The 8,569-nt window shown below is 49.2% G+C and overlaps 1 non-coding gene across 1 annotated transcript; it reads right to left on the bottom strand.

The window, feature by feature from the left end:
• Window positions 1–470: 470 nt before the first annotated feature.
• Window positions 471–544, bottom strand: TRNAI-AAU (transfer RNA isoleucine (anticodon AAU)). The gene has a single exon. It is a non-coding gene; the product is annotated as a tRNA-Ile (tRNA).
• Between the last annotated feature and the right edge of the window lie 8,025 nt (window positions 545–8,569).

Here is an 8,569-nt window from a genome sequence, read left to right as displayed (position 1 = left end):
AAAATACATCTATTTTCAACATTAAAGGAGCATCAAGTATTGGCTTGGAGACTGTTTGAAAGTATGTTTTTGGCGTTTTTAACTTCATGCTCTAACAGACTAAACTAATAGTCTCACTACATATATAGCATACTATTGAAGATGAAGCAGATGATGAAGTCCTACTGATTGTTAATCCGGGATAGTTGAAAAGCTTATGTTCAGCTGTTTACATTCATAGTATCTTTATATATTATCAACGTGACTAAGCAAAAATGATCTCAATAAATTGCAATAAATAAGAGATTTAGTTACTTGGCGTTAGAACTTAGAACCATTAATAGATATTCCATGCGCCTTAAGAATAGTAATTAATTCTATAATTATATCAAACGTATTCATCCAATCCTTCAAGCAGCGTTTGATCCAAGGAGATAAATAGTCCAAAATGAGACACAAGAAAAATTCATCTTTATTCAAACAATTAAACTTGGCCTGTACAGGGATCGAACCTGTGACCTTGGCGTTATTAGCACCACGCTCTAACCAACTGAGCTAACAGGCCAATTTGTACATCTTCTGGAGGACCAGCTCAGGAAGCAGTGCTAATGATAGTTCAACAGGGAGATTTGGAAAGCTTAAATTCAGCTGTTTAATATGAATTAAGTTTCATATTATGAACATGAAGAAACTAATATGACTTCAAAAAAATTGCAATACAAAAGAGATTTCCATACTTAGTGTTAGAATTATGAACCAGTAACGTTTTTTCCACGTGGTTTAGCAATAAATAAATATTCATCACCTATATTCAATTGATTAATCTAATCATTCTATCAACTTCTGCGCAAAGGAAATATAGAGGTAAACATGATACAGAAGAAAATACATCTATTTTCAACATTAAAGGAGCATCAAGTATTGGCCTGGAGACTGATTGAAAGTGTGTCCTTTGCGTTTTTAACTTCATGCAATAACAGACTAAACTAATAGGCTCACTAAATATATAGCATACTTTTGAAGAATTAGCAGATGATAAAATGCTACTGATTCCATCCAATCCTTCAAGCAGCATGTGATCCAAGGAGAAAAACAGTCCAAAATGAGACACTAGAAAAATTCATCTTTTTTCAAACAATGAAACCTGGCCTGTACAGGGATCGAACCTGTGACCTTGGCGTTATTAGCACCACGCTCTAACCATCTGAGATAACAGGCCATTTAGCACAACTACTTGGAGGTCCAGCATATGAAGAAGGGCAAATGATAGTTAACCAAGGAGATTTGGAAAGCTTAATTTCAGCAGTTTACCATAAAGTTATAGTTATATATTATCAACATGGAGAAACTAATATGACTTAAAAAAATACAATACAAAAGAGATTTTCATACTTAGTGTTAGAACTTAGAACAATTAACGTTTTTTCCATGTGGTTAAGCAACGAATAAATATTCATCACCTCTATTGAATTGATTCATATAATCATTTTATCAGCTACTCCTTAAAGGAAATATAGAGGAAAAATGATACAGTAGAAAATACATCTATTTTCAACATTAAAGGAGCATCAAGTATTGGCTTGGAGACAGTTTGAAAGTATGTCTTTGGCGTTTTTAACTTCATGCTCTAACAGACTAAACTAATAGTCTCACTACATATATAGCATACTATTGAAGATGAAGCAGATAATGAAGTCCTACTGATTGTTAATCCGGGATAGTTGGAAAGCTTATATTCAGCTGTTTACATTCATAGTATCTTTATATATTATCAACATGACTAAACAAAAATGATCTCAATAAATTGCAAAAAATAAGAGATTTAGTTACCTGGCGTTAGAACTTAGAACCATTAATAGATATTCCATGCGCCTTAAGAATAGTAATTAATTCTATAATCATATCAAACGTATTCATCCAATCCTTCAAGCAGCATTTGATCCAAGGAGATAAACAGTCCAAAATGAGACACAAGAAAAATTCATCTAACAGACCAATTTGTACTTCTTCTGGAGGACCAGCTCAGGAAGCAGTGCTAATGATAGTTCAACCGGGAGATTTGGAAAGCTTAATTTCAGCTGTTTAATATGAATTAGGTTTCATATTATCAACATGAAGAAACTAATATGACTTCAAAAAAATTGGAATACAAAAGAGATTTCCATACTTAGTGTTAGAATTTTGAACCAGTAACGTTTTTTCCACGTGGTTTAGCAATAAATAAATATTCATCACCTATATTCAATTGATTCATCTAATCATTCTATCAGCTTCTGCGCAAAGGAAATATAGAGGTAAATATGATACAGAAGAAAATACATCTATTTTCAACATTAAAGGAGCATCAAGTATTGGCTTGGAGACTGATTGAAAGTATGTCCTTTGCGTTTTTAACTTCATGCTCTAACAGACTAAACTAATAGGCTCACTAAATATATAGCATATATATATATATATTTTTTTTTGTCCTCATAAATGCCACCAGAAATTGTCAACTCTAGATGGGTTTTTCTCCTGGCCTTTAACATGGGCTAACTATTCCCGCCCTGGCTACCGTGTATAGCCGACGGTGGAAGATCTTCTGGTGGATCCCCACAGAGACCAGGAAGACCATCACCCAGGCCCTCGTCACCAGCCGACTGGACTACGGTAACGCCCTCTACGCCGGTACCACCGCCAAGCTCCAGAAGAGACTCCAGAGGATCCAAAACGCCTCAGCCAGACTCATCCTCGACATCCCACGATCCAGCCACATCTCCGGACATCTGAGAGACCTTCACTGGCTCCCCGTCAACAAGAGAATCACCTTCCGCCTCCTCACCCACGCACACAAAGCCCTGCACGACCAAGGCCCGAGCTACCTCAACAGCCGAGTCAACTTCTACGCTCCCAGACGCCACCTCCGATCAGCCAACCACGCCCTCGCCGCCGTCCCCCGCATCCGAAGAGCGACTACAGGAGGAAGGTCATTCTCCTACCTGGCCGCCAAGACCTGGAACTCCCTCCCGTCCGACCTGCGCCTGACCCAAGACCACCTCTCCTTCAGAAAGAAGCTGAAGACCTGGCTGTTCGAGCAGTAGCGGCACCCCCCCCCCCCCCAGCGCCTTGAGACCCTACGGGTATGTAGCGCGCTCTATAAATGTCACTGATTGATTGATTGATTGATCGCCCAGAGGTAGGTCGTTACCTTGTCCCACTCCCCTTCGTGATGTATCGGAACCTTTGGGAGGACAGGACCACAGAACCTCTGTCATAATCATTGGACATTTTGTGTACCTTGTCCGTTATCTCTCAGACCATGCAATTAGTTGGGACCATATTTTTACAGCACTCTCTCCTCCACACAGTAAGTCTAAACGACTAACAGCCATAATGTTCTTAAGACAGTTTGCGAATCGGGGAGGACTTACAGATTTCCACTCCCTACATATCTCCCTTCTAGCAATAACAATGACATAAAAAATAAACTGTGAGGTGCTGTTACTGACATCATAGTCCGTAGGGAGACCAAAGAATATTAATCTAGGGGAATAAGTGATTGGTATAGATAGAACCTCTTCTAAGAACCCACAAACCTGATCCCAGTAGCTGGTAATTTCAGGGCAGTCTACAAACATATGTCTATCATCCGCATCTGGTGACCTGCATCTTAAACAGACGTATTCTTCTGCCGAGATCCTTGACAATTTCGCAGGAGTCCAGTAAGCCCTATAAGCTGTGAATAGATGATTCCTCCTGAGATTGGATGGTTTTATGGTTTTTTGGGAAATTGTGAACGAGTCTATCCAGATCTTCAGCATCTCTTCGGAGTCCTGGGTGACGATACTAGTCCAAAGCTTGGTGGTATCAGCTCCTAGTTCGTCTTTCGCCCCACCAGTGCATTATACCAAAGTGACACCTCCCCTTTCCTCCCTGTCGCCCTACTGATAAGTCCCAGAATCGGAATTTCGTCCAGCATTGACTGCCCCACCAGGAAGATTTAAAAGAGATTCCCAACCTAACAGTTTGGAATCATTAGACAGATCCCCCCACTTGGTTAATCCTGCAGCTCTCAGAGGAAGAGCCAGCCGATCTAATAGGCAATCTGGTGTACCTGGAGAGTCCCAAATGGGGGCTTGCGAGTGATAGTAGGGTAAATTCAAAATTCTACGTATTGCCTTCCAGATGTTGAGTGCTGTCCCAAGAAGCTTCAGGCGAACCTTCTTAAAAAACTTCTGGTCCCCAAATTTGTACAGAAAAAACTCCCGACCTTGTGGCAGGTCTGATAGCATGGCCTGAAAAAGCCTTCCGTGTGAAGAGGAATTTAGTTTGTTTGCCAGAAGTCTAAAATTCTTAAATTGAAAAGCATAGCAATAAAAAAGTATATCGGGCAGAGCCAGTCCACCCAGTTTTAGCCCCTTTCTTAATTTCCGCCAGGCAATTCTGGGGGACTTAGTCGCCCAGATAAACGAGCCAATCCTTCCTTGAAGGTTAGAAATATCCCTTTTGTTAAAGTGCAAGGGGATGGAATTAAAAAGGAAGGTAACTTTTGGCAGTATTATCATCTTGACTAGATTGACTCTTCCATAGATGTTAAGGGGTAAGGTATTCCATCTAGTCAGGAGCTTCCTAATATCCTTGACCGCCGTCTGCCAACTACTTTTAGTAATATCGTCCAAATTATGAGTAAGCTGAATACCCAGGTATCTAATTTTTAATTTGGCTTCTGGTATCGGGGACAGGTTGTTCAACTCATTATATCAGTCTTTTCTTTATTAATCCTGTATCCCGAGACCGTGCCAAAATCCTCAGCCAATTCAAATAGTCTGGGAATGGCCTGCTCAGGATTTGATGTATATAGAAGCAGGTCATCGGCATAAAGTGCTGTCTTAAGAATCAAGTCTCCAATTTTAAAAGGCAGAATCACTGGGTCAGATCTCAGGGAGCAGACAAACGGCTCAATGTAGATATCAAAAAGGAGAGGGGACAGGGGACATCCCTGCCTCGTTCCCCTCGAGATATCCAACCATTCAGTCAGACTACCATTGACTAATACCTTGGCTCGAGGGCCCCTATGCAGTGTCTCAATCCCTCTAATGAATATGTCTGGAAATCCAAAGTTTACCATGGTTTTCCATGAAAAGAGCCAATTGACTTGGTCAAATGCTTTTGCAGCATCGATCGCCACAATAGTCAGCGGCAGTCCTTGCTCCACTGCCATATCTATTGCTCCTACAACTTGAAAAGTAAGTTCATTTAGTGGGCGCCCAGGTATAAACCCCCGTTGATCGGAGTGGATGATGGACTTAATTATTTTTGCCAATCTAGACGTAAGAATACCTGAATAGATTTTTGAATCCGAATTTAGAAGTGAGATGGGCCTATATGCGCCTCCTGGCCTGGTCACCCCCATGCTCCTGTGCCTGCCTGCTCAGCCCCAGCCACCGAGGGCCGCCGAGCACTCCAGCCTCCCGCCACCCCAGCCACCCGAGGGCCGCCGAGCCCACCAGCCTCCCGCCACCCGAGGCCCGCCGAGGCCGCGCCAGATTTTCCCGCCACCCCAGCCACCCGAGGCCCGCCGAGGCCGCGCCAGATTCTCCCGCCGCCCTAGCCCGCGGCCCCACCCCCCCGCAGACCCTCCCGACCGGCTCCCTTTTTAAGGGGAGCCCGACCAGAGCCAGGGAGTGACCACTGCGCCTCCTGGCCTGGTCACCCCCACGCTCCTGTGCCTGCCTGCTCAGCCCCAGCCACCGAGGGCCGCCGAGCACTCCAGCCTCCCGCCACCCCAGCCACCCGAGGGCCGCCGAGCCCACGAGCCTCCCGCCACCCGAGGCCCACCGAGGCCGCGCCAGATTTTCCCGCCACCCCAGCCACCCGAGGCCCACGGAGGCCGCGCCAGATTTTCCCACCGCCCGCGTCCCGCGGCCCCGCCCCCCCGCCAGCCGATTGGCTCCCGCTCCCGCCCTCCCGCAGACCCTCCCGACCGGCTCCCTTTTTATGACGCCCCAGAGCGACCGCGCAGCGGACGCGCGCAGAGGGAGCACCGACTGAGCGCCGAAGGTGCGCCAAAGGTAAGCCCGTCTGCGCCCGTCCGCGCCTGGACCGCGCCCAGGGCCAAGACCCCTGGCCCCCGCCGGACGTACGACGCCGCCACCCTCAACGCACTCAACACCGGCCGAATCCCGGGATGCTACCGAGCCACCCCGAGACGAACCCACGGACCCTTCAGCTGCCACGCCTGCAAGTTCACCTGCATCCGGACCTGCCCCGCACCAGCGCCCGCCAAGCCGAACACCAGCAGCAACCACCTCAAGTGCATCCTACTCAACACCCGCTCCGTCCACAGACACGCCATCGAACTCTGGAACCTCCTCGACACCACAGCTCCTGACGTCGCCTTCCTCACGGAAACCTGGATGAACGACTCCTCAGCGCCCGACATCGCCATCGCCATCCCAGAGGGCTACAAGATCACCCGAAGAGACCGTGGCAACCAGACTGGAGGAGGCATCGCCATCATCTACAGAGACACCATCCGCATCGCGACCAACACCGACGACACCCTGACAACTGCCGAACACCTGCACTTCCAGATCCACACGGACCCCAAAACCACCCTCAGAGGCACCCTCATCTACCGACCCCCGGGACCACGCACACAATTCAGCGAAGACATCGCCGACTTCATCAGCCCGCACGCCCTCCCCTCCGCTGACTTCATCCTCCTGGGGGACATCAACTTCCACCTGGAGAACAACAACGACCGCAACACCACCACCCTGCTTGACAACCTCGCCATCCTCGGACTCAAGCAGCTGGTGACCACCCCCACCCATCTCGCCGGACACACACTCCACGCTGTCTTCTCTTCCAGCAGGGACATCGTCTTCAGCCACGCCACCGGACTCCACTGGACGGACCACAGCTGCGTCCACTTCACCTTCAGAAGATCCACGATCCACCACCACTAGCAACAGGTTGCTCGAAGAAACTGGAACAAGATCACAGCAAACCAGCTCGCCGCTTCCCTGAGCCAACACCCTCCCGCCAGCTCAGCAAACCCCAGCCAGGCCGCCGACAACCTCACGAAGTGGATCAGCAACTGCGCAGACGACCTCGTCCCACTGAGGACCCCGCCTAGCAGACCCGGCAGCAAGAAGGCCCCATGGTTCACCGACTAACTCAAGAGCTCCAAGAAGAACTGCCGAGCCCTCGAGAAAGCCTGGAGAAGGGAGCCAACACTGGACAACATGACCACCCTCAAGCTCGCCACCCGGAAGCACCATCAACTGATCCACGCCACCAAGAAATCAGCATTCAAGGACCGGCTGGACAACAACGCACACAACTGCAAGGAACTCTTCAACATCGTGAAAGAGCTCTCCAACCCCAACGCCGGAATCAACGACATCACCCCGTCGCAAGACCTCTGCAACTCCCTCGCCTCCTACTTCCACAACAATATTGCTGACATACACAACAGCTTCAGCCCACAAACAACGCTCCCCACGACCACACCAACGCCCCCCACCACCACCCTCAGCACCTGGACCCAGATCAACACAGAAGACACCATCTGCACAATGAACTCTATCCACTCCGGATCTCCGACAGACCCCTGCCCTCACCACGTCTTCAACAAGGCCGACGCTGTCATCGCACCCCACCTGCGGGACATCATCAACACCTCCTTCGACACCGACACCTTCCCTGAGAGCTGGAAGCACGCCGAAATCAGCGCTCTACTAAAGAAACCAACAGCGGACCCCACCGAACTCAAGAATTACCGCCCCATCTCGCTCCTCCCGTTTCCAGCCAAAGTCATCGAGAAGACCGTCAACAAGCAGCTGGCCGCCTTCCTCGAGACGAATGGATCCCTCGACCCCTCACAGTCTGGCTTCCGAGCCAACCACAGCACCGAGACCGCCCTCATCGCTGCCACCGATGACATCCGAGCCCTGCTGGACAACGGCGAAACAGCAGCCCTAATCCTCCTAGACCTCTCCGCGGCGTTCGACACTGTTTGCCACCGCACCCTAGTGCAGTGCCTCAGCAACATCGGAATACAGGAAAAGGCTCTGGAGTGGATCATCTCCTTCCTCGCTGGAAGGACACAGAGAGTACGCCTGCCACCGTTCAGATCTGCAGCCACGGAAGTCATCTGCGGCGTTCCTCAGGGCTCCTCGCTCAGCCCCACCCTCTTCAACGTCTACATGAGCCCCCTTGCGGCCATCGCACGCCAACACAACCTCAACATCATCTCCTACGCCGACGACACCCAGCTGATCCTCTCCCTGACCAACGACCCCGCCGCCGCCAGAACCAACCTCCACGAAGGGATGAAAGACGTAGCCGAGTGGATGACGACCAGCCGCCTGAAACTGAACTCAGACAAGACGGAAGTCCTCATCCTAGGCTCCTCGCCCTCCGCCTGGGACGACTCCTGGTGGCCCCCGCCCTGGGCACCGCACCCAAACCGACAGACCACGCACGCAACCTGGGCTTCATCCTGGACTCCTCCCTCTCCATGACCAGACAAGTCAACGCCGTCTCCGCGTCCTGTTTCAACATCCTGCGCATGCTACGGAAGATCTTCCGGTGGATCCCCACC

The sequence above is a fragment of the Lissotriton helveticus genome, chromosome 4_1 (genome assembly GCF_964261635.1).
Source record: "Lissotriton helveticus chromosome 4_1, aLisHel1.1, whole genome shotgun sequence".
Classification (NCBI taxonomy): domain Eukaryota; kingdom Metazoa; phylum Chordata; class Amphibia; order Caudata; family Salamandridae; genus Lissotriton; species Lissotriton helveticus.
The sequence above is the reverse complement of the archived record's forward strand: the minus strand, read 5'-3'. Positions and strand labels throughout refer to the sequence as shown.